The sequence below is a fragment of the Triturus cristatus genome, chromosome 6 (genome assembly GCF_964204655.1).
Source record: "Triturus cristatus chromosome 6, aTriCri1.1, whole genome shotgun sequence".
NCBI lineage: Eukaryota > Metazoa > Chordata > Amphibia > Caudata > Salamandridae > Triturus > Triturus cristatus.
The window spans coordinates 99,916,235-99,943,228 of NC_140589.1; the positions used below are offsets into that span (position 1 = coordinate 99,916,235).

General features: G+C 43.4%; 31 non-coding genes across 31 annotated transcripts; all 31 read right to left on the minus strand.

Annotated features, from left to right (window-relative positions):
* Positions 1 to 286: 286 nt before the first annotated feature.
* TRNAL-AAG (transfer RNA leucine (anticodon AAG)) lies at positions 287 to 369 on the minus strand. The gene has a single exon. It is a non-coding gene; the product is annotated as a tRNA-Leu (tRNA).
* Positions 370 to 1,271: 902 nt separating this feature from the next.
* Positions 1,272 to 1,354, minus strand: TRNAL-UAG (transfer RNA leucine (anticodon UAG)). The gene has a single exon. It is a non-coding gene; the product is annotated as a tRNA-Leu (tRNA).
* A 1,023-nt stretch (positions 1,355 to 2,377) lies between these two features.
* Positions 2,378 to 2,460, minus strand: TRNAL-AAG (transfer RNA leucine (anticodon AAG)). Its single transcript has one exon. It is a non-coding gene; the product is annotated as a tRNA-Leu (tRNA).
* A 901-nt stretch (positions 2,461 to 3,361) lies between these two features.
* Positions 3,362 to 3,444, minus strand: TRNAL-UAG (transfer RNA leucine (anticodon UAG)). Its single transcript has one exon. It is a non-coding gene; the product is annotated as a tRNA-Leu (tRNA).
* Positions 3,445 to 4,468: 1,024 nt separating this feature from the next.
* On the minus strand, positions 4,469 to 4,551 carry TRNAL-AAG (transfer RNA leucine (anticodon AAG)). The gene has a single exon. It is a non-coding gene; the product is annotated as a tRNA-Leu (tRNA).
* Positions 4,552 to 4,737: 186 nt separating this feature from the next.
* On the minus strand, positions 4,738 to 4,820 carry TRNAL-CAG (transfer RNA leucine (anticodon CAG)). Its single transcript has one exon. It is a non-coding gene; the product is annotated as a tRNA-Leu (tRNA).
* Positions 4,821 to 5,452: 632 nt separating this feature from the next.
* Positions 5,453 to 5,535, minus strand: TRNAL-UAG (transfer RNA leucine (anticodon UAG)). Its single transcript has one exon. It is a non-coding gene; the product is annotated as a tRNA-Leu (tRNA).
* A 1,024-nt stretch (positions 5,536 to 6,559) lies between these two features.
* TRNAL-AAG (transfer RNA leucine (anticodon AAG)) lies at positions 6,560 to 6,642 on the minus strand. The gene has a single exon. It is a non-coding gene; the product is annotated as a tRNA-Leu (tRNA).
* A 186-nt stretch (positions 6,643 to 6,828) lies between these two features.
* TRNAL-CAG (transfer RNA leucine (anticodon CAG)) lies at positions 6,829 to 6,911 on the minus strand. The gene has a single exon. It is a non-coding gene; the product is annotated as a tRNA-Leu (tRNA).
* A 632-nt stretch (positions 6,912 to 7,543) lies between these two features.
* Positions 7,544 to 7,626, minus strand: TRNAL-UAG (transfer RNA leucine (anticodon UAG)). The gene has a single exon. It is a non-coding gene; the product is annotated as a tRNA-Leu (tRNA).
* A 1,024-nt stretch (positions 7,627 to 8,650) lies between these two features.
* On the minus strand, positions 8,651 to 8,733 carry TRNAL-AAG (transfer RNA leucine (anticodon AAG)). The gene has a single exon. It is a non-coding gene; the product is annotated as a tRNA-Leu (tRNA).
* Positions 8,734 to 8,919: 186 nt separating this feature from the next.
* On the minus strand, positions 8,920 to 9,002 carry TRNAL-CAG (transfer RNA leucine (anticodon CAG)). Its single transcript has one exon. It is a non-coding gene; the product is annotated as a tRNA-Leu (tRNA).
* Positions 9,003 to 10,735: 1,733 nt separating this feature from the next.
* TRNAL-AAG (transfer RNA leucine (anticodon AAG)) lies at positions 10,736 to 10,818 on the minus strand. The gene has a single exon. It is a non-coding gene; the product is annotated as a tRNA-Leu (tRNA).
* A 901-nt stretch (positions 10,819 to 11,719) lies between these two features.
* Positions 11,720 to 11,802, minus strand: TRNAL-UAG (transfer RNA leucine (anticodon UAG)). Its single transcript has one exon. It is a non-coding gene; the product is annotated as a tRNA-Leu (tRNA).
* Positions 11,803 to 12,826: 1,024 nt separating this feature from the next.
* On the minus strand, positions 12,827 to 12,909 carry TRNAL-AAG (transfer RNA leucine (anticodon AAG)). The gene has a single exon. It is a non-coding gene; the product is annotated as a tRNA-Leu (tRNA).
* A 187-nt stretch (positions 12,910 to 13,096) lies between these two features.
* Positions 13,097 to 13,179, minus strand: TRNAL-CAG (transfer RNA leucine (anticodon CAG)). The gene has a single exon. It is a non-coding gene; the product is annotated as a tRNA-Leu (tRNA).
* A 632-nt stretch (positions 13,180 to 13,811) lies between these two features.
* Positions 13,812 to 13,894, minus strand: TRNAL-UAG (transfer RNA leucine (anticodon UAG)). Its single transcript has one exon. It is a non-coding gene; the product is annotated as a tRNA-Leu (tRNA).
* Positions 13,895 to 14,919: 1,025 nt separating this feature from the next.
* On the minus strand, positions 14,920 to 15,002 carry TRNAL-AAG (transfer RNA leucine (anticodon AAG)). The gene has a single exon. It is a non-coding gene; the product is annotated as a tRNA-Leu (tRNA).
* A 901-nt stretch (positions 15,003 to 15,903) lies between these two features.
* Positions 15,904 to 15,986, minus strand: TRNAL-UAG (transfer RNA leucine (anticodon UAG)). Its single transcript has one exon. It is a non-coding gene; the product is annotated as a tRNA-Leu (tRNA).
* A 1,024-nt stretch (positions 15,987 to 17,010) lies between these two features.
* On the minus strand, positions 17,011 to 17,093 carry TRNAL-AAG (transfer RNA leucine (anticodon AAG)). Its single transcript has one exon. It is a non-coding gene; the product is annotated as a tRNA-Leu (tRNA).
* A 186-nt stretch (positions 17,094 to 17,279) lies between these two features.
* On the minus strand, positions 17,280 to 17,362 carry TRNAL-CAG (transfer RNA leucine (anticodon CAG)). The gene has a single exon. It is a non-coding gene; the product is annotated as a tRNA-Leu (tRNA).
* Positions 17,363 to 17,994: 632 nt separating this feature from the next.
* TRNAL-UAG (transfer RNA leucine (anticodon UAG)) lies at positions 17,995 to 18,077 on the minus strand. The gene has a single exon. It is a non-coding gene; the product is annotated as a tRNA-Leu (tRNA).
* A 1,024-nt stretch (positions 18,078 to 19,101) lies between these two features.
* TRNAL-AAG (transfer RNA leucine (anticodon AAG)) lies at positions 19,102 to 19,184 on the minus strand. Its single transcript has one exon. It is a non-coding gene; the product is annotated as a tRNA-Leu (tRNA).
* Positions 19,185 to 19,370: 186 nt separating this feature from the next.
* TRNAL-CAG (transfer RNA leucine (anticodon CAG)) lies at positions 19,371 to 19,453 on the minus strand. The gene has a single exon. It is a non-coding gene; the product is annotated as a tRNA-Leu (tRNA).
* Positions 19,454 to 21,186: 1,733 nt separating this feature from the next.
* TRNAL-AAG (transfer RNA leucine (anticodon AAG)) lies at positions 21,187 to 21,269 on the minus strand. Its single transcript has one exon. It is a non-coding gene; the product is annotated as a tRNA-Leu (tRNA).
* A 901-nt stretch (positions 21,270 to 22,170) lies between these two features.
* TRNAL-UAG (transfer RNA leucine (anticodon UAG)) lies at positions 22,171 to 22,253 on the minus strand. Its single transcript has one exon. It is a non-coding gene; the product is annotated as a tRNA-Leu (tRNA).
* Positions 22,254 to 23,278: 1,025 nt separating this feature from the next.
* Positions 23,279 to 23,361, minus strand: TRNAL-AAG (transfer RNA leucine (anticodon AAG)). The gene has a single exon. It is a non-coding gene; the product is annotated as a tRNA-Leu (tRNA).
* Positions 23,362 to 24,262: 901 nt separating this feature from the next.
* On the minus strand, positions 24,263 to 24,345 carry TRNAL-UAG (transfer RNA leucine (anticodon UAG)). Its single transcript has one exon. It is a non-coding gene; the product is annotated as a tRNA-Leu (tRNA).
* Positions 24,346 to 25,369: 1,024 nt separating this feature from the next.
* TRNAL-AAG (transfer RNA leucine (anticodon AAG)) lies at positions 25,370 to 25,452 on the minus strand. The gene has a single exon. It is a non-coding gene; the product is annotated as a tRNA-Leu (tRNA).
* A 186-nt stretch (positions 25,453 to 25,638) lies between these two features.
* Positions 25,639 to 25,721, minus strand: TRNAL-CAG (transfer RNA leucine (anticodon CAG)). The gene has a single exon. It is a non-coding gene; the product is annotated as a tRNA-Leu (tRNA).
* A 632-nt stretch (positions 25,722 to 26,353) lies between these two features.
* Positions 26,354 to 26,436, minus strand: TRNAL-UAG (transfer RNA leucine (anticodon UAG)). The gene has a single exon. It is a non-coding gene; the product is annotated as a tRNA-Leu (tRNA).
* Positions 26,437 to 26,994: the final 558 nt, after the last annotated feature.

A 26,994-nucleotide genomic window follows, 5' to 3' on the forward strand; every position in this document is an offset into this window, starting at 1 on the left:
GAAAATGACGTGACATAAAATTTAAAACCTCCTTATTGGAAACCTAAAACATCACAAGACTTAATGTAACCCATTTCTTTCATAAAAAAGATTTTTAAAGTACCCCACAAAACAAATATAAAACACCACGAGTGCTAGAAGAATATTACATTAACGTTAAAGATAGAATAGGGCAAATGCATTTGCAGTTGAAACTGAAGTTTGGTACTTATTCAGATATTATTTACATTGCCAATTTTTAGCTGAGATTCTAAAGGAACTGAGAGAGAAAATGGAATTCAAGTTTTGTCAGAAGTGGGATTCGAACCCACGCCTCCAGGAGAGACTGCGGCCTTAACGCAGCGCCTTAGACCACTCGGCCATCCTGACCCCATGCTGCATTTTCATCTAAAGGGTGAGAAAGATATTAGGAACCAAAAAATGCACAGAGCTTAGGCCAATAGTGGCTAGAGCAAGAAAAAAACTCACTGCACTCTTCCAAGAAGACAATCCTATAAGCCACTGCGAGGGAAATGATCATATTTCTCAAGAAAAGAAATTAGAGTAAACAGAGGACGGTCAGAAGTGGGATTTGAACCCACGCCTCAAGAGGAGACTGCGACCTGAACGCAGCGCCTTAGACCACTCGGCCATCCTGACTTGCTTTCACAGCATCTTCCAGAGGCCAGACAACCATGCAGGTGAGGTACTGAAAAGGAATGCCCTCAATTTATTTATCCTATTATATGCACTTCCAACAGATCTTTGAACAATCTGTACAGAGCAGGACCTATGGAGAACTCTTTAGAACTTTGAGGCGAACAAAGAGAAAGTGCTATTCACCAGCCACTTGAACGGCTCAAAGCTGCTTTGAAATTGAGACAATAGCCACCTCTTGGCTGGCTAAAGCAATTTCAACAAGGGATCTCAAAGTCACAACATAGGGTGGAGTATGCAAATTTAAGCAGCCCCTGATCAAAGCCCTGAGGAAATTGCTGTAAGTGTGCTGGAGTCCAGTTGTCTACCAGATGAATGGCATTCTTCCAAATTTGCAGGGCCCGTCTGGCCAGGGCATACAAGAGCATGACTCTTCCAGATGACCTCTTACATGGGTCCTATGCTCATTTGGTAAGGATTGCGCTTTGTCAGCAAGACGTTATAGAACCTAAATATATGAGAAACCCCATCTCTCTTGACAAGAGGAGAACGGAATAACGTGCCAAGTGAAGACCAACAGATGCAACTTCCATCAGATGTTAACCTGATAAAGGAGATTAAATCTCCAAAAGGCATGTCAGAAGTGGGATTCGAACCCACGCCTCCAAAGGAGACTGTGGCCTAAACACAGCGCCTTAGACCTCTCGGCCATCCTGACAGTATATGCTTTTAAGAAATGAATAAAAGTTACTCAGAAACGTCTACCTCCATGCAAGCCTGAAATAATTTAAACCTTCAAACACAAGGTCAACTTTATGCACAGGACAATAAACACAGAAGAACACATACGAAAGCACTTTATTTCACAGGTATACAGTTTTCATGCTTTTAGAACACCACATACCTCTCACCAGCTATTTAGGGTCCTGTATCCGACTCACAACATTTCCTTGCCTGCGACCTCTCTCTCTACACAAACAACTACAGCACAGGAAGTAGGAAGGCAATAGGTGGGGCAGTTTATGCAAATTTATGCTGCCAATGTGCCTTGCAGATTCATGCAGGATTTCTAGATCCTTGCTGGATACAAGAGAGTAGGCCTTGTTCCAGATAAACTATCCCTAGCAGGGAAAGTCTGAGCACAGGCACTCTTTTGCTCTTTAGCCCCTGGCCTGGGACTCACCCTCACTTGCTGAGGCGTGAAATTCTGCATACCAACTTTGCACAGAAGGTATGTTTGTGGTTGTTTGGGGATGGGTGGGAGGTCAAGAGCAGGGAAAAGCAGGTCTCCTTCACTACTAGACTCCTCTTCTATGCCTCCCTGCCGTTCACTCACTCTGTCTTTGTTTCATTCTCTCCTTCCACAACACTCCTTCTCACTCACTCGCTCTATCACTTGTATTTTTGCCCTTGCTCTGCATTCTATAGCGGAAACATCTCTTGAATGAAGCATCTGAAAATGACGTGACATAAAATTTAAAACCTCCTTATTGGAAACCTAAAACATCACAAGACTTAATGTAACCCATTTCTTTCATAAAAAAGATTTTTAAAGTACCCCACAAAACAAATATAAAACACCACGAGTGCAAGAAGAATATTACATTAACGTTAAAGATAGAATAGGGCAAATGCATTTGCAGTTGAAACTGAAGTTTGGTACTTATTCAGATATTATTTACATTGCCAATTTTTAGCTGAGATTCTAAAGGAACTGAGAGAGAAAATGGAATTCAAGTTTTGTCAGAAGTGGGATTCGAACCCACGCCTCCAGGAGAGACTGCGGCCTTAACGCAGCGCCTTAGACCACTCTGCCATCCTGACCCCATGCTGCTTTTTCATCTAAAGGGTGAGAAAGATATTAGGAACCAAAAAATGCACAGAGCTGAGGCCAATAGTGGCTAGAGCAAGAAAAAAACTCACTGCACTCTTCCAAGAAGACAATCCTATAAGCCACTGCGAGGGAAATGATCATATTTCTCAAGAAAATAATTAGAGTAAACACAGGACTGTCAGAAGTGGGATTTGAACCCACGCCTCCAGAGGAGACTGCGACCTGAACGCAGCGCCTTAGACCACTCGGCCATCCAGACTTTCTTTCCCAGCATCTTCCAGAGGCCAGACAGCCATGCAGGTGAGGTACTGAAAAGGAATGCCCTCAATTTATTTATCCTATTATATGCACTTCCAACAGATCTTTGAACAATCTGTACAGAGCAGGACCTATGGAGAACTCTTTAGAACTTTGAGGCGAACAAAGAGAAAGTGCTATTCACCAGCCACTTGAACGGCTCAAAGCTGCTTTGAAATTGAGACAATAGCCACCTCTTGGCTGGCTAAAGCAATTTCAACAAGGGATCTCAAAGTCACAACATAGGGTGGAGTATGCAAATTTAAGCAGCCCCTGATCAAAGCCCTAAGGAAATTGCTGTAAGTGTGCTGGAGTCCAGTTGTCTACCAGATGCATGGCATTCTTCCAAATTTGCAGGGCCCGTCTGGCCAGTGCATACAAGAGCATGACTCTTCCAGATGACCTCTTACATGGGTCCTATGCTCATTTGGTAAGGATTGCGCTTTGTCAGCAAGACGTTATAGAACCTAAATATATGAGAAACCCCATCTCTCTTGACAAGAGGAGAACGGAATAACGTGCCAAGTGAAGACCAACAGATGCAACTTCCATCAGATGTTAACCTGATAAAGGAGATTAAATCTCCAAAAGGCATGTCAGAAGTGGGATTCGAACCCACGCCTCCAAAGGAGACTGTGGTCTAAACACAGCGCCTTAGACCTCTCGGCCATCCTGACAGTATAGGCTTTTAAGAAATGAATAAAAGTTACTCAGAAACGTTTACCTCCATGCAAGCCTGAAATAATTTAAACCTTCAAACACAAGGTGCAACTTTATGCACAGGACAATAAACACAGAAGAACACATACGAAAGCACTTTATTTCACAGGTATACAGTTTTCATACTTTTAGAACACCACATACCTCTCACCAGCTATTTAGGGTCCTGTATCCGACTCACAACATTTCCTTGCCTGCGACCTCTCTCTCTACACAAACAACTACAGCACAGGAAGTAGGAAGGCAATAGGTGGGGCAGTTTATGCAAATTTATGCTGCCAATGTGCCTTGCAGATTCATGCAGGATTTCTAGATCCTTGCTGGATACAAGAGAGTAGGCCTTGTTCCAGATAAACTATCCCTAGCAGGGAAAGTCTGAGCACAGGCACTCTTTTGCTCTTTAGCCCCTGGCCTGGGACTCACCCTCACTTGCTGAGGCGTGAAATTCTGCATACCAACTTTGCACAGAAGGTATGTTTGTGGTTGTTTGGGGATGGGTGGGAGGTCAAGAGCAGGGAAAAGCAGGTCTCCTTCACTACTAGACTACTCTTCTATGCCTCCCTGCCGTTCACTCACTCTGTCTTTGTTTCATTCTGTCCTTCCACAACACTCCTTCTCACTCACTCGCTCTATCACTTGTATTTTTGCCCTTGCTCTGCATTCTATAGTGGAAACATCTCTTGAATGAAGCATCTGAAAATGACGTGACATAAAATTTAAAACCTCCTTATTGGAAACCTAAAACATCACAAGACTTAATGTAACCCATTTCTTTCATAAAAAAGATTTTTAAAGTACCCCACAAAAGAAATATAAAACACCACGAGTGCTAGAAGAATATTACATTAACGTTAAAGATAGAATAGGGCAAATGCCTTTGCAGTTGAAACTGAAGTTTGGTACTTATTCAGATATTATTTACATTGCCAATTTTTAGCTGAGATTCTAAAGGAACTGAGAGAGAAAATGGAATTCAAGTTTTGTCAGAAGTGGGATTCGAACCCACGCCTCCAGGAGAGACTGCGGCCTTAACGCAGCGCCTTAGACCACTCGGCCATCCTGACCCCATGCTGCTTTTTCATCTAAAGGGTGAGAAAGATATTAGGAACCAAAAAATGCACAGAGCTTAGGCCAATAGTGGCTAGAGCAAGAAAAAAACTCACTGCACTCTTCCAAGAAGACAATCCTATAAGCCACTGCGAGGGAAATGATCATATTTCTCAAGAAAAAAATTAGAGTAAACACAGGACTGTCAGAAGTGGGATTTGAACCCACGCCTCCAGAGGAGACTGCGACCTGAACGCAGCGCCTTAGACCACTCGGCCATCCTGACTTGCTTTCCTAGCATCTTCCAGAGGCCAGACAGCCATGCAGGTGAGGTACTGAAAAGGAATGCCCTCAATTTATTTATCCTATTATATGCACTTCCAACAGATCTTTGAACAATCTGTACATAGCAGGACCTATGGAGAACTCTTTAGAACTTTGAGGCAAACAAAGAGAAAGTGCTATTCACCAGCCACTTGAACGGCTCAAAGCTGCTTTGAAATTGAGACAATAGCCACCTCTTGGCTGGCTAAAGCAATTTCAACAAGGGATCTCAAAGTCACAACATAGGGTAGAGTATGCAAATTTAAGCAGCCCCTGATCAAAGCCCTGAGGAGATTGCTGTAAGTGTGCTGGAGTCCAGTTGTCTACCAGATGAATGGCATTCTTCCAAATTTGCAGGGCCCGTCTGGCCAGGGCATACAAGAGCATGACTCTTCCAGATGACCTCTTACATGGGTCCTATGCTCATTTGGTAAGGATTGCGCTTTGTCAGCAAGACGTTATAGAACCTAAATATATGAGAAACCCCATCTCTCTTGACAAGAGGAGAACGGAATAACGTGCCAAGTGAAGACCAACAGATGCAACTTCCATCAGATGTTAACCTGATAAAGGAGATTAAATCTCCAAAAGGCATGTCAGAAGTGGGATTCGAACCCACGCCTCCAAAGGAGACTGTGGCCTAAACACAGCGCCTTAGACCTCTCGGCCATCCTGACAGTATAGGCTTTTAAGAAATGAATAAAAGTTACTCAGAAACGTCTACCTCCATGCAAGCCTGAAATAATTTAAACCTTCAAACACAAGGTGCAACTTTATACACAGGACAATAAACACAGAAGAACACATACGAAAGCACTTTATTTCACAGGTATACAGTTTTCATGCTTTTAGAACACCACATACCTCTCACCAGCAATTTAGGGTCCTGTATCCGACTCACAACATTTCCTTGCCTGCGACCTCTCTCTCTACACAAACAACTACAGCACAGGAAGTAGGAAGGCAATAGGTGGGGCAGTTTATGCAAATTTATGCTGCCAATGTGCCTAGCAGATTCATGCAGGATTTCTAGATCCTTGCTGGATACAAGAGAGTAGGCCTTGTTCCAGATAAACTATCCCTAGCAGGGAAAGTCTGAGCACAGGCACTCTTTTGCTCTTTAGACCCTGGCCTGGGACTCACCCTCACTTGCTGAGGCGTGAAATTCTGCATACCAACTTTGCACAGAAGGTATGTTTGTGGTTGTTTGGGGATGGGTGGGAGGTCAAGAGCAGGGAAAAGCAGGTCTCCTTCACTACTAGACTACTCTTCTATGCCTCCCTGCCGTTCACTCACTCTGTCTTTGTTTCATTCTCTCCTTCCACAACACTCCTTCTCACTCACTCGCTCTATCACTTGTATTTTTGCCCTTGCTCTGCATTCTATAGTGGAAACATCTCTTGAATGAAGCATCTGAAAATGACGTGACATAAAATTTAAAACCTCCTTATTGGAAACCTAAAACATCACAAGACTTAATGTAACCCATTTCTTTCATAAAAAAGATTTTTAAAGTACCCCACAAAACAAATATAAAACACCACGAGTGCTAGAAGAATATTACATTAACGTTAAAGATAGAATAGGGCAAATGCATTTGCAGTTGAAACTGAAGTTTGGTACTTATTCAGATATTATTTACATTGCCAATTTTTAGCTGAGATTCTAAAGGAACTGAGAGAGAAAATGGAATTCAAGTTTTGTCAGAAGTGGGATTCGAACCCACGCCTCCAGGAGAGACTGCGGCCTTAACGCAGCGCCTTAGACCACTCGGCCATCCTGACCCCATGCTGCTTTTTCATCTAAAGGGTGAGAAAGATATTAGGAACCAAAAAATGCACAGAGCTTAGGCCAATAGTGGCTAGAGCAAGAAAAAAACTCACTGCACTCTTCCAAGAAGACAATCCTATAAGCCACTGCGAGGGAAATGATCATATTTCTCAAGAAAAAAATTAGAGTAAACACAGGACTGTCAGAAGTGGGATTTGAACCCACGCCTCCAGAGGAGACTGCGACCTGAACGCAGCGCCTTAGACCACTCGGCCATCCTGACTTGCTTTCCTAGCATCTTCCAGAGGCCAGACAGCCATGCAGGTGAGGTACTGAAAAGGAATGCCCTCAATTTATTTATCCTATTATATGCACTTCCAACAGATCTTTGAACAATCTGTACATAGCAGGACCTATGGAGAACTCTTTAGAACTTTGAGGCAAACAAAGAGAAAGTGCTATTCACCAGCCACTTGAACGGCTCAAAGCTGCTTTGAAATTGAGACAATAGCCACCTCTTGGCTGGCTAAAGCAATTTCAACAAGGGATCTCAAAGTCACAACATAGGGTAGAGTATGCAAATTTAAGCAGCCCCTGATCAAAGCCCTGAGGAGATTGCTGTAAGTGTGCTGGAGTCCAGTTGTCTACCAGATGAATGGCATTCTTCCAAATTTGCAGGGCCCGTCTGGCCAGGGCATACAAGAGCATGACTCTTCCAGATGACCTCTTACATGGGTCCTATGCTCATTTGGTAAGGATTGCGCTTTGTCAGCAAGACGTTATAGAACCTAAATATATGAGAAACCCCATCTCTCTTGACAAGAGGAGAACGGAATAACGTGCCAAGTGAAGACCAACAGATGCAACTTCCATCAGATGTTAACCTGATAAAGGAGATTAAATCTCCAAAAGGCATGTCAGAAGTGGGATTCGAACCCACGCCTCCAAAGGAGACTGTGGCCTAAACACAGCGCCTTAGACCTCTCGGCCATCCTGACAGTATAGGCTTTTAAGAAATGAATAAAAGTTACTCAGAAACGTCTACCTCCATGCAAGCCTGAAATAATTTAAACCTTCAAACACAAGGTGCAACTTTATGCACAGGACAATAAACACAGAAGAACACATACGAAAGCACTTTATTTCACAGGTATACAGTTTTCATGCTTTTAGAACACCACATACCTCTCACCAGCAATTTAGGGTCCTGTATCCGACTCACAACATTTCCTTGCCTGCGACCTCTCTCTCTACACAAACAACTACAGCACAGGAAGTAGGAAGGCAATAGGTGGGGCAGTTTATGCAAATTTATGCTGCCAATGTGCCTAGCAGATTCATGCAGGATTTCTAGATCCTTGCTGGATACAAGAGAGTAGGCCTTGTTCCAGATAAACTATCCCTAGCAGGGAAAGTCTGAGCACAGGCACTCTTTTGCTCTTTAGACCCTGGCCTGGGACTCACCCTCACTTGCTGAGGCGTGAAATTCTGCATACCAACTTTGCACAGAAGGTATGTTTGTGGTTGTTTGGGGATGGGTGGGAGGTCAAGAGCAGGGAAAAGCAGGTCTCCTTCACTACTAGACTACTCTTCTATGCCTCCCTGCCGTTCACTCACTCTGTCTTTGTTTCATTCTCTCCTTCCACAACACTCCTTCTCACTCACTCGCTCTATCACTTGTATTTTTGCCCTTGCTCTGCATTCTATAGTGGAAACATCTCTTGAATGAAGCATCTGAAAATGACGTGACATAAAATTTAAAACCTCCTTATTGGAAACCTAAAACATCACAAGACTTAATGTAACCCATTTCTTTCATAAAAAAGATTTTTAAAGTACCCCACAAAACAAATATAAAACACCACGAGTGCTAGAAGAATATTACATTAACGTTAAAGATAGAATAGGGCAAATGCATTTGCAGTTGAAACTGAAGTTTGGTACTTATTCAGATATTATTTACATTGCCAATTTTTAGCTGAGAATCTAAAGGAACTGAGAGAGAAAATGGAATTCAAGTTTTGTCAGAAGTGGGATTCGAACCCACACCTCCAGGAGAGATTGCGGCCTTAACGCAGCGCCTTAGACCACTCGGCCATCCTGACCCCATGCTGCATTTTTATCTAAAGGGTGAGAAAGATATTAGGAACCAAAAAATGCACAGAGCTTAGGCCAATAGTGGCTAGAGCAAGAAAAAAACTCACTGCACTCTTCCAAGAAGACAATCCTATAAGCCACTGCGAGGGAAATGATCATATTTCTCAAGAAAAAAATTAGAGTAAACAGAGGACTGTCAGAAGTGGGATTTGAACCCACGCCTCCAGAGGAGACTGCGACCTGAACGCAGCGCCTTAGACCACTCGGCCATCCTGACTTGCTTTCACAGCATCTTCCAGAGGCCAGACAGCCATGCAGGTGAGGTACTGAAAAGGAATGCCCTCAATTTATTTATCCTATTATATGCACTTCCAACAGATCTTTGAACAATCTGTACAGAGCAGGACCTATGGAGAACTCTTTAGAACTTTGAGGCGAACAAAGAGAAAGTGCTATTCACCAGCCACTTGAACGGCTCAAAGCTGCTTTGAAATTGAGACAATAGCCACCTCTTGGCTGGCTAAAGCAATTTCAACAAGGGATCTCAAAGTCACAACATAGGGTGGAGTATGCAAATTTAAGCAGCCCCTGATCAAAGCCCTGAGGAAATTGCTGTAAGTGTGCTGGAGTCCAGTTGTCTACCAGATGAATGGCATTCTTCCAAATTTGCTGGGCCCGTCTGGCCAGGGCATACAAGAGCATGACTCTTCCAGATGACCTCTTACATGGGTCCTATGCTCATTTGGTAAGGATTGCGCTTTGTCAGCAAGACGTTATAGAACCTAAATATATGAGAAACCCCATCTCTCTTGACAAGAGGAGAACGGAATAACGTGCCAGGTGAAGACCAACAGATGCAACTTCCATCAGATGTTAACCTGATAAAGGAGATTAAATCTCCAAAAGGCATGTCAGAAGTGGGATTCGAACGCACGCCTCCAAAGGAGACTGTGGCCTAAACACAGCACCTTAGACCTCTCGGCCATCCTGACAGTATAGGCTTTTAAGAAATGAATAAAAGTTACTCAGAAACGTCTACCTCCATGCAAGCCTGAAATAATTTAAACCTTCAAACACAAGGTGCAACTTTATGCACAGGACAATAAACACAGAAGAACACATACGAAAGCACTTTATTTCACAGGTATACAGTTTTCATGCTTTTAGAACACCACATACCTCTCACCAGCTATTTAGGGTCCTGTATCCGACTCACAACATTTCCTTGCCTGCGACCTCTCTCTCTACACAAACAACTACAGCACAGGAAGTAGGAAGGCAATAGGTGGGGCAGTTTATGCAAATTTATGCTGCCAATGTGCCTCGCAGATTCATGCAGGATTTCTAGATCCTTGCTGGATACAAGAGAGTAGGCCTTGTTCCAGATAAACTATCCCTAGCAGGGAAAGTCTGAGCACAGGCACTCTTTTGCTCTTTAGCAACTGGCCTGGGACTCACCCTCACTAGCTGAGGCGTGAAATTCTGCATACCAACTTTGCACAGAAGGTATGTTTGTGGTTGTTTGGGGATGGGTGGGAGGTCAAGAGCAGGGAAAAGCAGGTGTCCTTCACCACTAGACTCCTCTTCTATGCCTCCCTGCCATTCACTCACTCTGTCTTTGTTTCATTCTCTCCTTCCACAACACTCCTTCTCACTCACTCGCTCTATCACTTGTATTTTAGCCCTTGCTCTGCATTCTATAGTGGAAACAGCTCTTGAATGAAGCATCTGAAAATGACGTGACATAAAATTTAAAACCTCCTTATTGGAAACCTAAAACATCACAAGACTTAATGTAACCCATTTCTTTCATAAAAAAGATTTTTAAAGTACCCCACAAAACAAATATAAAACACCACGAGTGCTAGAAGAATATTACATTAACGTTAAAGATAGAATAGGGCAAATGCATTTGAAACTGAAGTTTGGTACTTATTCAGATATTATTTACATTGCCAATTTTTAGCTGAGATTCTAAAGGAACTGAGAGAGAAAATGGAATTCAAGTTTTGTCAGAAGTGGGATTTGAACCCACGCCTCCAGGAGAGACTGCGGCCTTAACGCAGCGCCTTAGACCACTCGGCCATCCTGACCCCATGCTGCTTTTTCATCTAAAGGGTGAGAAAGATATTAGGAACCAAAAAATGCACAGAGCTTAGGCCAATAGTGGCTAGAGCAAGAAAAAAACTCACTGCACTCTTCCAAGAAGACAATCCTATAAGCCACTGCAAGGGAAATGATCATATTTCTCAAGAAAAAAATTAGAGTAAACACAGGACTGTCAGACGTGGGATTTGAACCCACACCTCCAGAGGAGACTGCGACATGAACGCAGCGCCTTAGACCACTCGGCCATCCTGACTTGCTTTCCCAGCATCTTCCAGAGGCCAGACAGCCATGCAGGTGAGGTACTGAAAAGGAATGCCCTCAATTTATTTATCCTATTATATGCACTTCCAACAGATCTTTGAACAATCTGTACAGAGCAGGACCTATGGAGAACTCTTTAGAACTTTGAGGCGAACAAAGAGAAAGTGCTATTCACCAGCCACTTGAACGGCTCAAAGCTGCTTTGAAATTGAGACAATAGCCACCTCTTGGCTGGCTAAAGCAATTTCAACAAGGGATCTCAAAGTCACAACATAGGGTGGAGTATGCAAATTTAAGCAGCCCCTGATCAAAGCCCTGAGGAAATTGCTGTAAGTGTGCTGGAGTCCAGTTGTCTACCAGATGAATGGCATTCTTCCAAATTTGCTGGGCCCGTCTGGCCAGGGCATACAAGAGCATGACTCTTCCAGATGACCTCTTACATGGGTCCTATGCTCATTTGGTAAGGATTGCGCTTTGTCAGCAAGACGTTATAGAACCTAAATATATGAGAAACCCCATCTCTCTTGTCAAGAGGAGAACGGAATAACGTGCCAAGTGAAGACCAACAGATGCAACTTCCATCAGATGTTAACCTGATAAAGGAGATTAAATCTCCAAAAGGCATGTCAGAAGTGGGATTCGAACCCACGCCTCCAAAGGAGACTGTGGCCTAAACACAGCGCCTTAGACCTCTCGGCCATCCTGACAGTATAGGCTTTTAAGAAATGAATAAAAGTTACTCAGAAACGTCTACCTCCATGCAAGCCTGAAATAATTTAAACCTTCAAACACAAGGTGCAACTTTATGCACAGGACAATAAACACAGAAGAACACATATGAAAGCACTTTATTTCACAGGTATACAGTTTTCATGCTTTTAGAACACCACATACCTCTCACCAGCTATTTAGGGTCCTGTATCCGACTCACAACATTTCCTTGCCTGCGACCTCTCTCTCTACACAAACAACTACAGCACAGGAAGTAGGAAGGCAATAGGTGGGGCAGTTTATGCAAATTTATGCTGCCAATGTGCCTAGCAGATTCATGCAGGATTTCTAGATCCTTGCTGGATACAAGAGAGTAGGCCTTGTTCCAGATAAACTATCCCTAGCAGGGAAAGTCTGAGCACAGGCACTCTTTTGCTCTTTAGCCCCTGGCCTGGGACTCACCCTCACTTGCTGAGGCGTGAAATTCTGCATACCAACTTTGCACAGAAGGTATGTTTGTGGTTGTTTGGGGATGGGTGGGAGGTCAAGAGCAGGGAAAAGCAGGTCTCCTTCACTACTAGACTACTCTTCTATGCCTCACTGCTGTTCACTCACTCTGTCTTTGTTTCATTCTCTCCTTCCACAACACTCCTTCTCACTCACTCGCTCTATCACTTGTATTTTTGCCCTTGCTCTGCATTCTATAGTGGAAACATCTCTTGAATGAAGCATCTGAAAATGACGTGACATAAAATTTAAAACCTCCTTATTGGAAACCTAAAACATCACAAGACTTAATGTAACCCATTTCTTTCATAAAAAAGATTTTTAAAGTACCCCACAAAACAAATATAAAACACCTCGAGTGCTAGAAGAATATTACATTAACGTTAAAGATAGAATAGGGCAAATGCATTTGCAGTTGAAACTGAAGTTTGGTACTTATTCAGATATTATTTACATTGCCAATTTTTAGCTGAGATTCTAAAGGAACTGAGAGAGAAAATGGAATTCAAGTTTTGTCAGAAGTGGGATTCGAACCCACGCCTCCAGGAGAGACTGCGGCCTTAACGCAGCGCCTTAGACCACTCGGCCATCCTGACCCCATGCTGCATTTTCATCTAAAGGGTGAGAAAGATATTAGGAACCAAAAAATGCACAGAGCTTAGGCCAATAGTGGCTAGAGCAAGAAAAAAACTCACTGCACTCTTCCAAGAAGACAATCCTATAAGCCACTGCGAGGGAAATTATCATATTTCTCAAGAAAAGAAATTAGAGTAAACAGAGGACTGTCAGAAGTGGGATTTGAACCCACGCCTCCAGAGGAGACTGCGACCTGAACGCAGCGCCTTAGACCACTCGGCCATCCTGACTTGCTTTCACAGCATCTTCCAGAGGCCAGACAACCATGCAGGTGAGGTACTGAAAAGGAATGCCCTCAATTTATTTATCCTATTATATGCACTTCCAACAGATCTTTGAACAATCTGTACAGAGCAGGACCTATGGAGAACTCTTTAGAACTTTGAGGCGAACAAAGAGAAAGTGCTATTCACCAGCCACTTGAACGGCTCAAAGCTGCTTTGAAATTGAGACAATAGCCACCTCTTGGCTGGCTAAAGCAATTTCAACAAGGGATCTCAAAGTCACAACATAGGGTGGAGTATGCAAATTTAAGCAGCCCCTGATCAAAGCCCTGAGGAAATTGCTGTAAGTGTGCTGGAGTCCAGTTGTCTACCAGATGAATGGCATTCTTCCAAATTTGCAGGGCCCGTCTGGCCAGGGCATACAAGAGCATGACTCTTCCAGATGACCGCTTACATGGGTCCTATGCTCATTTGGTAAGGATTGCGCTTTGTCAGCAAGACGTTATAGAACCTAAATATATGAGAAACCCCATCTCTCTTGACAAGAGGAGAACGGAATAACGTGCCAAGTGAAGACCAACAGATGCAACTTCCATCAGATGTTAACCTGATAAAGGAGATTAAATCTCCAAAAGGCATGTCAGAAGTGGGATTCGAACCCACGCCTCCAAAGGAGACTGTGGCCTAAACACAGCGCCTTAGACCTCTCGGCCATCCTGACAGTATATGCTTTTAAGAAATGAATAAAAGTTACTCAGAAACGTCTACCTCAATGCAAGCCTGAAATAATTTAAACCTTCAAACACAAGGTGAAACTTTATGCACAGGACAATAAACACAGAAGAACACATACGAAAGCACTTTATTTCACAGGTATACAGTTTTCATGCTTTTAGAACACCACATACCTCTCACCAGCTATTTAGGGTCCTGTATCCGACTCACAACATTTCCTTGCCTGCGACCTCTCTCTCTACACAAACAACTACAGCACAGGAAGTAGGAAGGCAATAGGTGGGGCAGTTTATGCAAATTTATGCTGCCAATGTGCCTTGCAGATTCATGCAGGATTTCTAGATCCTTGCTGGATACAAGAGAGTAGGCCTTGTTCCAGATAAACTATCCCTAGCAGGGAAAGTCTGAGCACAGGCACTCTTTTGCTCTTTAGCCCCTGGCCTGGGACTCACCCTCACTTGCTGAGGCGTGAAATTCTGCCATACCAACTTTGCACAGAAGGTATGTTTGTGGTTGTTTGGGGATGGGTGGGAGGTCAAGAGCAGGGAAAAGCAGGTCTCCTTCACTACTAGACTCCTCTTCTATGCCTCCCTGCCGTTCACTCACTCTGTCTTTGTTTCATTCTCTCCTTCCACAACACTCCTTCTCACTCACTCGCTCTATCACTTGTATTTTTGCCCTTGCTCTGCATTCTATAGCGGAAACATCTCTTGAATGAAGCATCTGAAAATGACGTGACATAAAATTTAAAACCTCCTTATTGGAAACCTAAAACATCACAAGACTTAATGTAACCCATTTCTTTCATAAAAAAGATTTTTAAAGTACCCCACAAAACAAATATAAAACACCACGAGTGCAAGAAGAATATTACATTAACGTTAAAGATAGAATAGGGCAAATGCATTTGCAGTTGAAACTGAAGTTTGGTACTTATTCAGATATTATTTACATTGCCAATTTTTAGCTGAGATTCTAAAGGAACTGAGAGAGAAAATGGAATTCAAGTTTTGTCAGAAGTGGGATTCGAACCCACGCCTCCAGGAGAGACTGCGGCCTTAACGCAGCGCCTTAGACCACTCTGCCATCCTGACCCCATGCTGCTTTTTCATCTAAAGGGTGAGAAAGATATTAGGAACCAAAAAATGCACAGAGCTGAGGCCAATAGTGGCTAGAGCAAGAAAAAAACTCACTGCACTCTTCCAAGAAGACAATCCTATAAGCCACTGCGAGGGAAATGATCATATTTCTCAAGAAAGTAATTAGAGTAAACACAGGACTGTCAGAAGTGGGATTTGAACCCACGCCTCCAGAGGAGACTGCGACCTGAACGCAGCGCCTTAGACCACTCGGCCATCCAGACTTTCTTTCCCAGCATCTTCCAGAGGCCAGACAGCCATGCAGGTGAGGTACTGAAAAGGAATGCCCTCAATTTATTTATCCTATTATATGCACTTCCAACAGATCTTTGAACAATCTGTACAGAGCAGGACCTATGGAGAACTCTTTAGAACTTTGAGGCGAACAAAGAGAAAGTGCTATTCACCAGCCACTTGAACGGCTCAAAGCTGCTTTGAAATTGAGACAATAGCCACCTCTTGGCTGGCTAAAGCAATTTCAACAAGGGATCTCAAAGTCACAACATAGGGTGGAGTATGCAAATTTAAGCAGCCCCTGATCAAAGCCCTAAGGAAATTGCTGTAAGTGTGCTGGAGTCCAGTTGTCTACCAGATGCATGGCATTCTTCCAAATTTGCAGGGCCCGTCTGGCCAGTGCATACAAGAGCATGACTCTTCCAGATGACCTCTTACATGGGTCCTATGCTCATTTGGTAAGGATTGCGCTTTGTCAGCAAGACGTTATAGAACCTAAATATATGAGAAACCCCATCTCTCTTGACAAGAGGAGAACGGAATAACGTGCCAAGTGAAGACCAACAGATGCAACTTCCATCAGATGTTAACCTGATAAAGGAGATTAAATCTCCAAAAGGCATGTCAGAAGTGGGATTCGAACCCACGCCTCCAAAGGAGACTGTGGTCTAAACACAGCGCCTTAGACCTCTCGGCCATCCTGACAGTATAGGCTTTTAAGAAATGAATAAAAGTTACTCAGAAACGTTTACCTCCATGCAAGCCTGAAATAATTTAAACCTTCAAACACAAGGTGCAACTTTATGCACAGGACAATAAACACAGAAGAACACATACGAAAGCACTTTATTTCACAGGTATACAGTTTTCATACTTTTAGAACACCACATACCTCTCACCAGCTATTTAGGGTCCTGTATCCGACTCACAACATTTCCTTGCCTGCGACCTCTCTCTCTACACAAACAACTACAGCACAGGAAGTAGGAAGGCAATAGGTGGGGCAGTTTATGCAAATTTATGCTGCCAATGTGCCTTGCAGATTCATGCAGGATTTCTAGATCCTTGCTGGATACAAGAGAGTAGGCCTTGTTCCAGATAAACTATCCCTAGCAGGGAAAGTCTGAGCACAGGCACTCTTTTGCTCTTTAGCCCCTGGCCTGGGACTCACCCTCACTTGCTGAGGCGTGAAATTCTGCATACCAACTTTGCACAGAAGGTATGTTTGTGGTTGTTTGGGGATGGGTGGGAGGTCAAGAGCAGGGAAAAGCAGGTCTCCTTCACTACTAGACTACTCTTCTATGCCTCCCTGCCGTTCACTCACTCTGTCTTTGTTTCATTCTGTCCTTCCACAACACTCCTTCTCACTCACTCGCTCTATCACTTGTATTTTTGCCCTTGCTCTGCATTCTATAGTGGAAACATCTCTTGAATGAAGCATCTGAAAATGACGTGACATAAAATTTAAAACCTCCTTATTGGAAACCTAAAACATCACAAGACTTAATGTAACCCATTTCTTTCATAAAAAAGATTTTTAAAGTACCCCACAAAAGAAATATAAAACACCACGAGTGCTAGAAGAATATTACATTAACGTTAAAGATAGAATAGGGCAAATGCCTTTGCAGTTGAAACTGAAGTTTGGTACTTATTCAGATATTATTTACATTGCCAATTTTTAGCTGAGATTCTAAAGGAACTGAGAGAGAAAATGGAATTCAAGTTTTGTCAGAAGTGGGATTCGAACCCACGCCTCCAGGAGAGACTGCGGCCTTAACGCAGCGCCTTAGACCACTCGGCCATCCTGACCCCATGCTGCTTTTTCATCTAAAGGGTGAGAAAGATATTAGGAACCAAAAAATGCACAGAGCTTAGGCCAATAGTGGCTAGAGCAAGAAAAAAACTCACTGCACTCTTCCAAGAAGACAATCCTATAAGCCACTGCGAGGGAAATGATCATATTTCTCAAGAAAAAAATTAGAGTAAACACAGGACTGTCAGAAGTGGGATTTGAACCCACGCCTCCAGAGGAGACTGCGACCTGAACGCAGCGCCTTAGACCACTCGGCCATCCTGACTTGCTTTCCTAGCATCTTCCAGAGGCCAGACAGCCATGCAGGTGAGGTACTGAAAAGGAATGCCCTCAATTTATTTATCCTATTATATGCACTTCCAACAGATCTTTGAACAATCTGTACATAGCAGGACCTATGGAGAACTCTTTAGAACTTTGAGGCAAACAAAGAGAAAGTGCTATTCACCAGCCACTTGAACGGCTCAAAGCTGCTTTGAAATTGAGACAATAGCCACCTCTTGGCTGGCTAAAGCAATTTCAACAAGGGATCTCAAAGTCACAACATAGGGTAGAGTATGCAAATTTAAGCAGCCCCTGATCAAAGCCCTGAGGAGATTGCTGTAAGTGTGCTGGAGTCCAGTTGTCTACCAGATGAATGGCATTCTTCCAAATTTGCAGGGCCCGTCTGGCCAGGGCATACAAGAGCATGACTCTTCCAGATGACCTCTTACATGGGTCCTATGCTCATTTGGTAAGGATTGCGCTTTGTCAGCAAGACGTTATAGAACCTAAATATATGAGAAACCCCATCTCTCTTGACAAGAGGAGAACGGAATAACGTGCCAAGTGAAGACCAACAGATGCAACTTCCATCAGATGTTAACCTGATAAAGGAGATTAAATCTCCAAAAGGCATGTCAGAAGTGGGATTCGAACCCACGCCTCCAAAGGAGACTGTGGCCTAAACACAGCGCCTTAGACCTCTCGGCCATCCTGACAGTATAGGCTTTTAAGAAATGAATAAAAGTTACTCAGAAACGTCTACCTCCATGCAAGCCTGAAATAATTTAAACCTTCAAACACAAGGTGCAACTTTATGCACAGGACAATAAACACAGAAGAACACATACGAAAGCACTTTATTTCACAGGTATACAGTTTTCATGCTTTTAGAACACCACATACCTCTCACCAGCAATTTAGGGTCCTGTATCCGACTCACAACATTTCCTTGCCTGCGACCTCTCTCTCTACACAAACAACTACAGCACAGGAAGTAGGAAGGCAATAGGTGGGGCAGTTTATGCAAATTTATGCTGCCAATGTGCCTAGCAGATTCATGCAGGATTTCTAGATCCTTGCTGGATACAAGAGAGTAGGCCTTGTTCCAGATAAACTATCCCTAGCAGGGAAAGTCTGAGCACAGGCACTCTTTTGCTCTTTAGACCCTGGCCTGGGACTCACCCTCACTTGCTGAGGCGTGAAATTCTGCATACCAACTTTGCACAGAAGGTATGTTTGTGGTTGTTTGGGGATGGGTGGGAGGTCAAGAGCAGGGAAAAGCAGGTCTCCTTCACTACTAGACTACTCTTCTATGCCTCCCTGCCGTTCACTCACTCTGTCTTTGTTTCATTCTCTCCTTCCACAACACTCCTTCTCACTCACTCGCTCTATCACTTGTATTTTTGCCCTTGCTCTGCATTCTATAGTGGAAACATCTCTTGAATGAAGCATCTGAAAATGACGTGACATAAAATTTAAAACCTCCTTATTGGAAACCTAAAACATCACAAGACTTAATGTAACCCATTTCTTTCATAAAAAAGATTTTTAAAGTACCCCACAAAACAAATATAAAACACCATGAGTGCTAGAAGAATATTACATTAACGTTAAAGATAGAATAGGGCAAATGCATTTGCAGTTGAAACTGAAGTTTGGTACTTATTCAGATATTATTTACATTGCCAATTTTTAGCTGAGAATCTAAAGGAACTGAGAGAGAAAATGGAATTCAAGTTTTGTCAGAAGTGGGATTCGAACCCACGCCTCCAGGAGAGATTGCGGCCTTAACGCAGCGCCTTAGACCACTCGGCCATCCTGACCCCATGCTGCATTTTTATCTAAAGGGTGAGAAAGATATTAGGAACCAAAAAATGCACAGAGCTTAGGCCAATAGTGGCTAGAGCAAGAAAAAAACTCACTGCACTCTTCCAAGAAGACAATCCTATAAGCCACTGCGAGGGAAATGATCATATTTCTCAAGAAAAAAATTAGAGTAAACAGAGGACTGTCAGAAGTGGGATTTGAACCCACGCCTCCAGAGGAGACTGCGACCTGAACGCAGCGCCTTAGACCACTCGGCCATCCTGACTTGCTTTCACAGCATCTTCCAGAGGCCAGACAGCCATGCAGGTGAGGTACTGAAAAGGAATGCCCTCAATTTATTTATCCTATTATATGCACTTCCAACAGATCTTTGAACAATCTGTACAGAGCAGGACCTATGGAGAACTCTTTAGAACTTTGAGGCGAACAAAGAGAAAGTGCTATTCACCAGCCACTTGAACGGCTCAAAGCTGCTTTGAAATTGAGACAATAGCCACCTCTTGGCTGGCTAAAGCAATTTCAACAAGGGATCTCAAAGTCACAACATAGGGTGGAGTATGCAAATTTAAGCAGCCCCTGATCAAAGCCCTGAGGAAATTGCTGTAAGTGTGCTGGAGTCCAGTTGTCTACCAGATGAATGGCATTCTTCCAAATTTGCTGGGCCCGTCTGGCCAGGGCATACAAGAGCATGACTCTTCCAGATGACCTCTTACATGGGTCCTATGCTCATTTGGTAAGGATTGCGCTTTGTCAGCAAGACGTTATAGAACCTAAATATATGAGAAACCCCATCTCTCTTGACAAGAGGAGAACGGAATAACGTGCCAGGTGAAGACCAACAGATGCAACTTCCATCAGATGTTAACCTGATAAAGGAGATTAAATCTCCAAAAGGCATGTCAGAAGTGGGATTCGAACGCACGCCTCCAAAGGAGACTGTGGCCTAAACACAGCACCTTAGACCTCTCGGCCATCCTGACAGTATAGGCTTTTAAGAAATGAATAAAAGTTACTCAGAAACGTCTACCTCCATGCAAGCCTGAAATAATTTAAACCTTCAAACACAAGGTGCAACTTTATGCACAGGACAATAAACACAGAAGAACACATACGAAAGCACTTTATTTCACAGGTATACAGTTTTCATGCTTTTAGAACACCACATACCTCTCACCAGCTATTTAGGGTCCTGTATCCGACTCACAACATTTCCTTGCCTGCGACCTCTCTCTCTACACAAACAACTACAGCACAGGAAGTAGGAAGGCAATAGGTGGGGCAGTTTATGCAAATTTATGCTGCCAATGTGCCTTGCAGATTCATGCAGGATTTCTAGATCCTTGCTGGATACAAGAGAGTAGGCCTTGTTCCAGATAAACTATCCCTAGCAGGGAAAGTCTGAGCACAGGCACTCTTTTGCTCTTTAGCAACTGGCCTGGGACTCACCCTCACTAGCTGAGGCGTGAAATTCTGCATACCAACTTTGCACAGAAGGTATGTTTGTGGTTGTTTGGGGATGGGTGGGAGGTCAAGAGCAGGGAAAAGCAGGTGTCCTTCACCACTAGACTCCTCTTCTATGCCTCCCTGCCATTCACTCACTCTGTCTTTGTTTCATTCTCTCCTTCCACAACACTCCTTCTCACTCACTCGCTCTATCACTTGTATTTTAGCCCTTGCTCTGCATTCTATAGTGGAAACAGCTCTTGAATGAAGCATCTGAAAATGACGTGACATAAAATTTAAAACCTCCTTATTGGAAACCTAAAACATCACAAGACTTAATGTAACCCATTTCTTTCATAAAAAAGATTTTTAAAGTACCCCACAAAACAAATATAAAACACCACGAGTGCTAGAAGAATATTACATTAACGTTAAAGATAGAATAGGGCAAATGCATTTGAAACTGAAGTTTGGTACTTATTCAGATATTATTTACATTGCCAATTTTTAGCTGAGATTCTAAAGGAACTGAGAGAGAAAATGGAATTCAAGTTTTGTCAGAAGTGGGATTTGAACCCACGCCTCCAGGAGAGACTGCGGCCTTAACGCAGCGCCTTAGACCACTCGGCCATCCTGACCCCATGCTGCTTTTTCATCTAAAGGGTGAGAAAGATATTAGGAACCAAAAAATGCACAGAGCTTAGGCCAATAGTGGCTAGAGCAAGAAAAAAACTCACTGCACTCTTCCAAGAAGACAATCCTATAAGCCACTGCAAGGGAAATGATCATATTTCTCAAGAAAAAAATTAGAGTAAACACATGACTGTCAGACGTGGGATTTGAACCCACACCTCCAGAGGAGACTGCGACATGAACGCAGCGCCTTAGACCACTCGGCCATCCTGACTTGCTTTCCCAGCATCTTCCAGAGGCCAGACAGCCATGCAGGTGAGGTACTGAAAAGGAATGCCCTCAATTTATTTATCCTATTATATGCACTTCCAACAGATCTTTGAACAATCTGTACAGAGCAGGACCTATGGAGAACTCTTTAGAACTTTGAGGCGAACAAAGAGAAAGTGCTATTCACCAGCCACTTGAACGGCTCAAAGCTGCTTTGAAATTGAGACAATAGCCACCTCTTGGCTGGCTAAAGCAATTTCAACAAGGGATCTCAAAGTCACAACATAGGGTGGAGTATGCAAATTTAAGCAGCCCCTGATCAAAGCCCTGAGGAAATTGCTGTAAGTGTGCTGGAGTCCAGTTGTCTACCAGATGAATGGCATTCTTCCAAATTTGCAGGGCCCGTCTGGCCAGGGCATACAAGAGCATGACTCTTCCAGATGACCTCTTACATGGGTCCTATGCTCATTTGGTAAGGATTGCGCTTTGTCAGCAAGACGTTATAGAACCTAAATATATGAGAAACCCCATCTCTCTTGACAAGAGGAGAACGGAATAACGTGCCAAGTGAAGACCAACAGATGCAACTTCCATCAGATGTTAACCTGATAAAGGAGATTAAATCTCCAAAAGGCATGTCAGAAGTGGGATTCGAACCCACGCCTCCAAAGGAGACTGTGGCCTAAACACAGCGCCTTAGACCTCTCGGCCATCCTGACAGTATATGCTTTTAAGAAATGAATAAAAGTTACTCAGAAACGTCTACCTCAATGCAAGCCTGAAATAATTTAAACCTTCAAACACAAGGTGAAACTTTATGCACAGGACAATAAACACAGAAGAACACATACGAAAGCACTTTATTTCACAGGTATACAGTTTTCATGCTTTTAGAACACCACATACCTCTCACCAGCTATTTAGGGTCCTGTATCCGACTCACAACATTTCCTTGCCTGCGACCTCTCTCTCTACACAAACAACTACAGCACAGGAAGTAGGAAGGCAATAGGTGGGGCAGTTTATGCAAATTTATGCTGCCAATGTGCCTTGCAGATTCATGCAGGATTTCTAGATCCTTGCTGGATACAAGAGAGTAGGCCTTGTTCCAGATAAACTATCCCTAGCAGGGAAAGTCTGAGCACAGGCACTCTTTTGCTCTTTAGCCCCTGGCCTGGGACTCACCCTCACTTGCTGAGGCGTGAAATTCTGCCATACCAACTTTGCACAGAAGGTATGTTTGTGGTTGTTTGGGGATGGGTGGGAGGTCAAGAGCAGGGAAAAGCAGGTCTCCTTCACTACTAGACTCCTCTTCTATGCCTCCCTGCCGTTCACTCACTCTGTCTTTGTTTCATTCTCTCCTTCCACAACACTCCTTCTCACTCACTCGCTCTATCACTTGTATTTTTGCCCTTGCTCTGCATTCTATAGCGGAAACATCTCTTGAATGAAGCATCTGAAAATGACGTGACATAAAATTTAAAACCTCCTTATTGGAAACCTAAAACATCACAAGACTTAATGTAACCCATTTCTTTCATAAAAAAGATTTTTAAAGTACCCCACAAAACAAATATAAAACACCACGAGTGCAAGAAGAATATTACATTAACGTTAAAGATAGAATAGGGCAAATGCATTTGCAGTTGAAACTGAAGTTTGGTACTTATTCAGATATTATTTACATTGCCAATTTTTAGCTGAGATTCTAAAGGAACTGAGAGAGAAAATGGAATTCAAGATTTGTCAGAAGTGGGATTCGAACCCACGCCTCCAGGAGAGACTGCGGCCTTAACGCAGCGCCTTAGACCACTCTGCCATCCTGACCCCATGCTGCTTTTTCATCTAAAGGGTGAGAAAGATATTAGGAACCAAAAAATGCACAGAGCTGAGGCCAATAGTGGCTAGAGCAAGAAAAAAACTCACTGCACTCTTCCAAGAAGACAATCCTATAAGCCACTGCGAGGGAAATGATCATATTTCTCAAGAAAGTAATTAGAGTAAACACAGGACTGTCAGAAGTGGGATTTGAACCCACGCCTCCAGAGGAGACTGCGACCTGAACGCAGCGCCTTAGACCACTCGGCCATCCAGACTTTCTTTCCCAGCATCTTCCAGAGGCCAGACAGCCATGCAGGTGAGGTACTGAAAAGGAATGCCCTCAATTTATTTATCCTATTATATGCACTTCCAACAGATCTTTGAACAATCTGTACAGAGCAGGACCTATGGAGAACTCTTTAGAACTTTGAGGCGAACAAAGAGAAAGTGCTATTCACCAGCCACTTGAACGGCTCAAAGCTGCTTTGAAATTGAGACAATAGCCACCTCTTGGCTGGCTAAAGCAATTTCAACAAGGGATCTCAAAGTCACAACATAGGGTGGAGTATGCAAATTTAAGCAGCCCCTGATCAAAGCCCTAAGGAAATTGCTGTAAGTGTGCTGGAGTCCAGTTGTCTACCAGATGCATGGCATTCTTCCAAATTTGCAGGGCCCGTCTGGCCAGTGCATACAAGAGCATGACTCTTCCAGATGACCTCTTACATGGGTCCTATGCTCATTTGGTAAGGATTGCGCTTTGTCAGCAAGACGTTATAGAACCTAAATATATGAGAAACCCCATCTCTCTTGACAAGAGGAGAACGGAATAACGTGCCAAGTGAAGACCAACAGATGCAACTTCCATCAGATGTTAACCTGATAAAGGAGATTAAATCTCCAAAAGGCATGTCAGAAGTGGGATTCGAACCCACGCCTCCAAAGGAGACTGTGGTCTAAACACAGCGCCTTAGACCTCTCGGCCATCCTGACAGTATAGGCTTTTAAGAAATGAATAAAAGTTACTCAGAAACGTTTACCTCCATGCAAGCCTGAAATAATTTAAACCTTCAAACACAAGGTGCAACTTTATGCACAGGACAATAAACACAGAAGAACACATACGAAAGCACTTTATTTCACAGGTATACAGTTTTCATACTTTTAGAACACCACATACCTCTCACCAGCTATTTAGGGTCCTGTATCCGACTCACAACATTTCCTTGCCTGCGACCTCTCTCTCTACACAAACAACTACAGCACAGGAAGTAGGAAGGCAATAGGTGGGGCAGTTTATGCAAATTTATGCTGCCAATGTGCCTTGCAGATTCATGCAGGATTTCTAGATCCTTGCTGGATACAAGAGAGTAGGCCTTGTTCCAGATAAACTATCCCTAGCAGGGAAAGTCTGAGCACAGGCACTCTTTTGCTCTTTAGCCCCTGGCCTGGGACTCACCCTCACTTGCTGAGGCGTGAAATTCTGCATACCAACTTTGCACAGAAGGTATGTTTGTGGTTGTTTGGGGATGGGTGGGAGGTCAAGAGCAGGGAAAAGCAGGTCTCCTTCACTACTAGACTACTCTTCTATGCCTCCCTGCCGTTCACTCACTCTGTCTTTGTTTCATTCTGTCCTTCCACAACACTCCTTCTCACTCACTCGCTCTATCACTTGTATTTTTGCCCTTGCTCTGCATTCTATAGTGGAAACATCTCTTGAATGAAGCATCTGAAAATGACGTGACATAAAATTTAAAACCTCCTTATTGGAAACCTAAAACATCACAAGACTTAATGTAACCCATTTCTTTCATAAAAAAGATTTTTAAAGTACCCCACAAAAGAAATATAAAACACCACGAGTGCTAGAAGAATATTACATTAACGTTAAAGATAGAATAGGGCAAATGCCTTTGCAGTTGAAACTGAAGTTTGGTACTTATTCAGATATTATTTACATTGCCAATTTTTAGCTGAGATTCTAAAGGAACTGAGAGAGAAAATGGAATTCAAGTTTTGTCAGAAGTGGGATTCGAACCCACGCCTCCAGGAGAGACTGCGGCCTTAACGCAGCGCCTTAGACCACTCGGCCATCCTGACCCCATGCTGCTTTTTCATCTAAAGGGTGAGAAAGATATTAGGAACCAAAAAATGCACAGAGCTTAGGCCAATAGTGGCTAGAGCAAGAAAAAAACTCACTGCACTCTTCCAAGAAGACAATCCTATAAGCCACTGCGAGGGAAATGATCATATTTCTCAAGAAAAAAATTAGAGTAAACACAGGACTGTCAGAAGTGGGATTTGAACCCACGCCTCCAGAGGAGACTGCGACCTGAACGCAGCGCCTTAGACCACTCGGCCATCCTGACTTGCTTTCCTAGCATCTTCCAGAGGCCAGACAGCCATGCAGGTGAGGTACTGAAAAGGAATGCCCTCAATTTATTTATCCTATTATATGCACTTCCAACAGATCTTTGAACAATCTGTACATAGCAGGACCTATGGAGAACTCTTTAGAACTTTGAGGCAAACAAAGAGAAAGTGCTATTCACCAGCCACTTGAACGGCTCAAAGCTGCTTTGAAATTGAGACAATAGCCACCTCTTGGCTGGCTAAAGCAATTTCAACAAGGGATCTCAAAGTCACAACATAGGGTAGAGTATGCAAATTTAAGCAGCCCCTGATCAAAGCCCTGAGGAGATTGCTGTAAGTGTGCTGGAGTCCAGTTGTCTACCAGATGAATGGCATTCTTCCAAATTTGCAGGGCCCGTCTGGCCAGGGCATACAAGAGCATGACTCTTCCAGATGACCTCTTACATGGGTCCTATGCTCATTTGGTAAGGATTGCGCTTTGTCAGCAAGACGTTATAGAACCTAAATATATGAGAAACCCCATCTCTCTTGACAAGAGGAGAACGGAATAACGTGCCAAGTGAAGACCAACAGATGCAACTTCCATCAGATGTTAACCTGATAAAGGAGATTAAATCTCCAAAAGGCATGTCAGAAGTGGGATTCGAACCCACGCCTCCAAAGGAGACTGTGGCCTAAACACAGCGCCTTAGACCTCTCGGCCATCCTGACAGTATAGGCTTTTAAGAAATGAATAAAAGTTACTCAGAAACGTCTACCTCCATGCAAGCCTGAAATAATTTAAACCTTCAAACACAAGGTGCAACTTTATGCACAGGACAATAAACACAGAAGAACACATACGAAAGCACTTTATTTCACAGGTATACAGTTTTCATGCTTTTAGAACACCACATACCTCTCACCAGCAATTTAGGGTCCTGTATCCGACTCACAACATTTCCTTGCCTGCGACCTCTCTCTCTACACAAACAACTACAGCACAGGAAGTAGGAAGGCAATAGGTGGGGCAGTTTATGCAAATTTATGCTGCCAATGTGCCTAGCAGATTCATGCAGGATTTCTAGATCCTTGCTGGATACAAGAGAGTAGGCCTTGTTCCAGATAAACTATCCCTAGCAGGGAAAGTCTGAGCACAGGCACTCTTTTGCTCTTTAGACCCTGGCCTGGGACTCACCCTCACTTGCTGAGGCGTGAAATTCTGCATACCAACTTTGCACAGAAGGTATGTTTGTGGTTGTTTGGGGATGGGTGGGAGGTCAAGAGCAG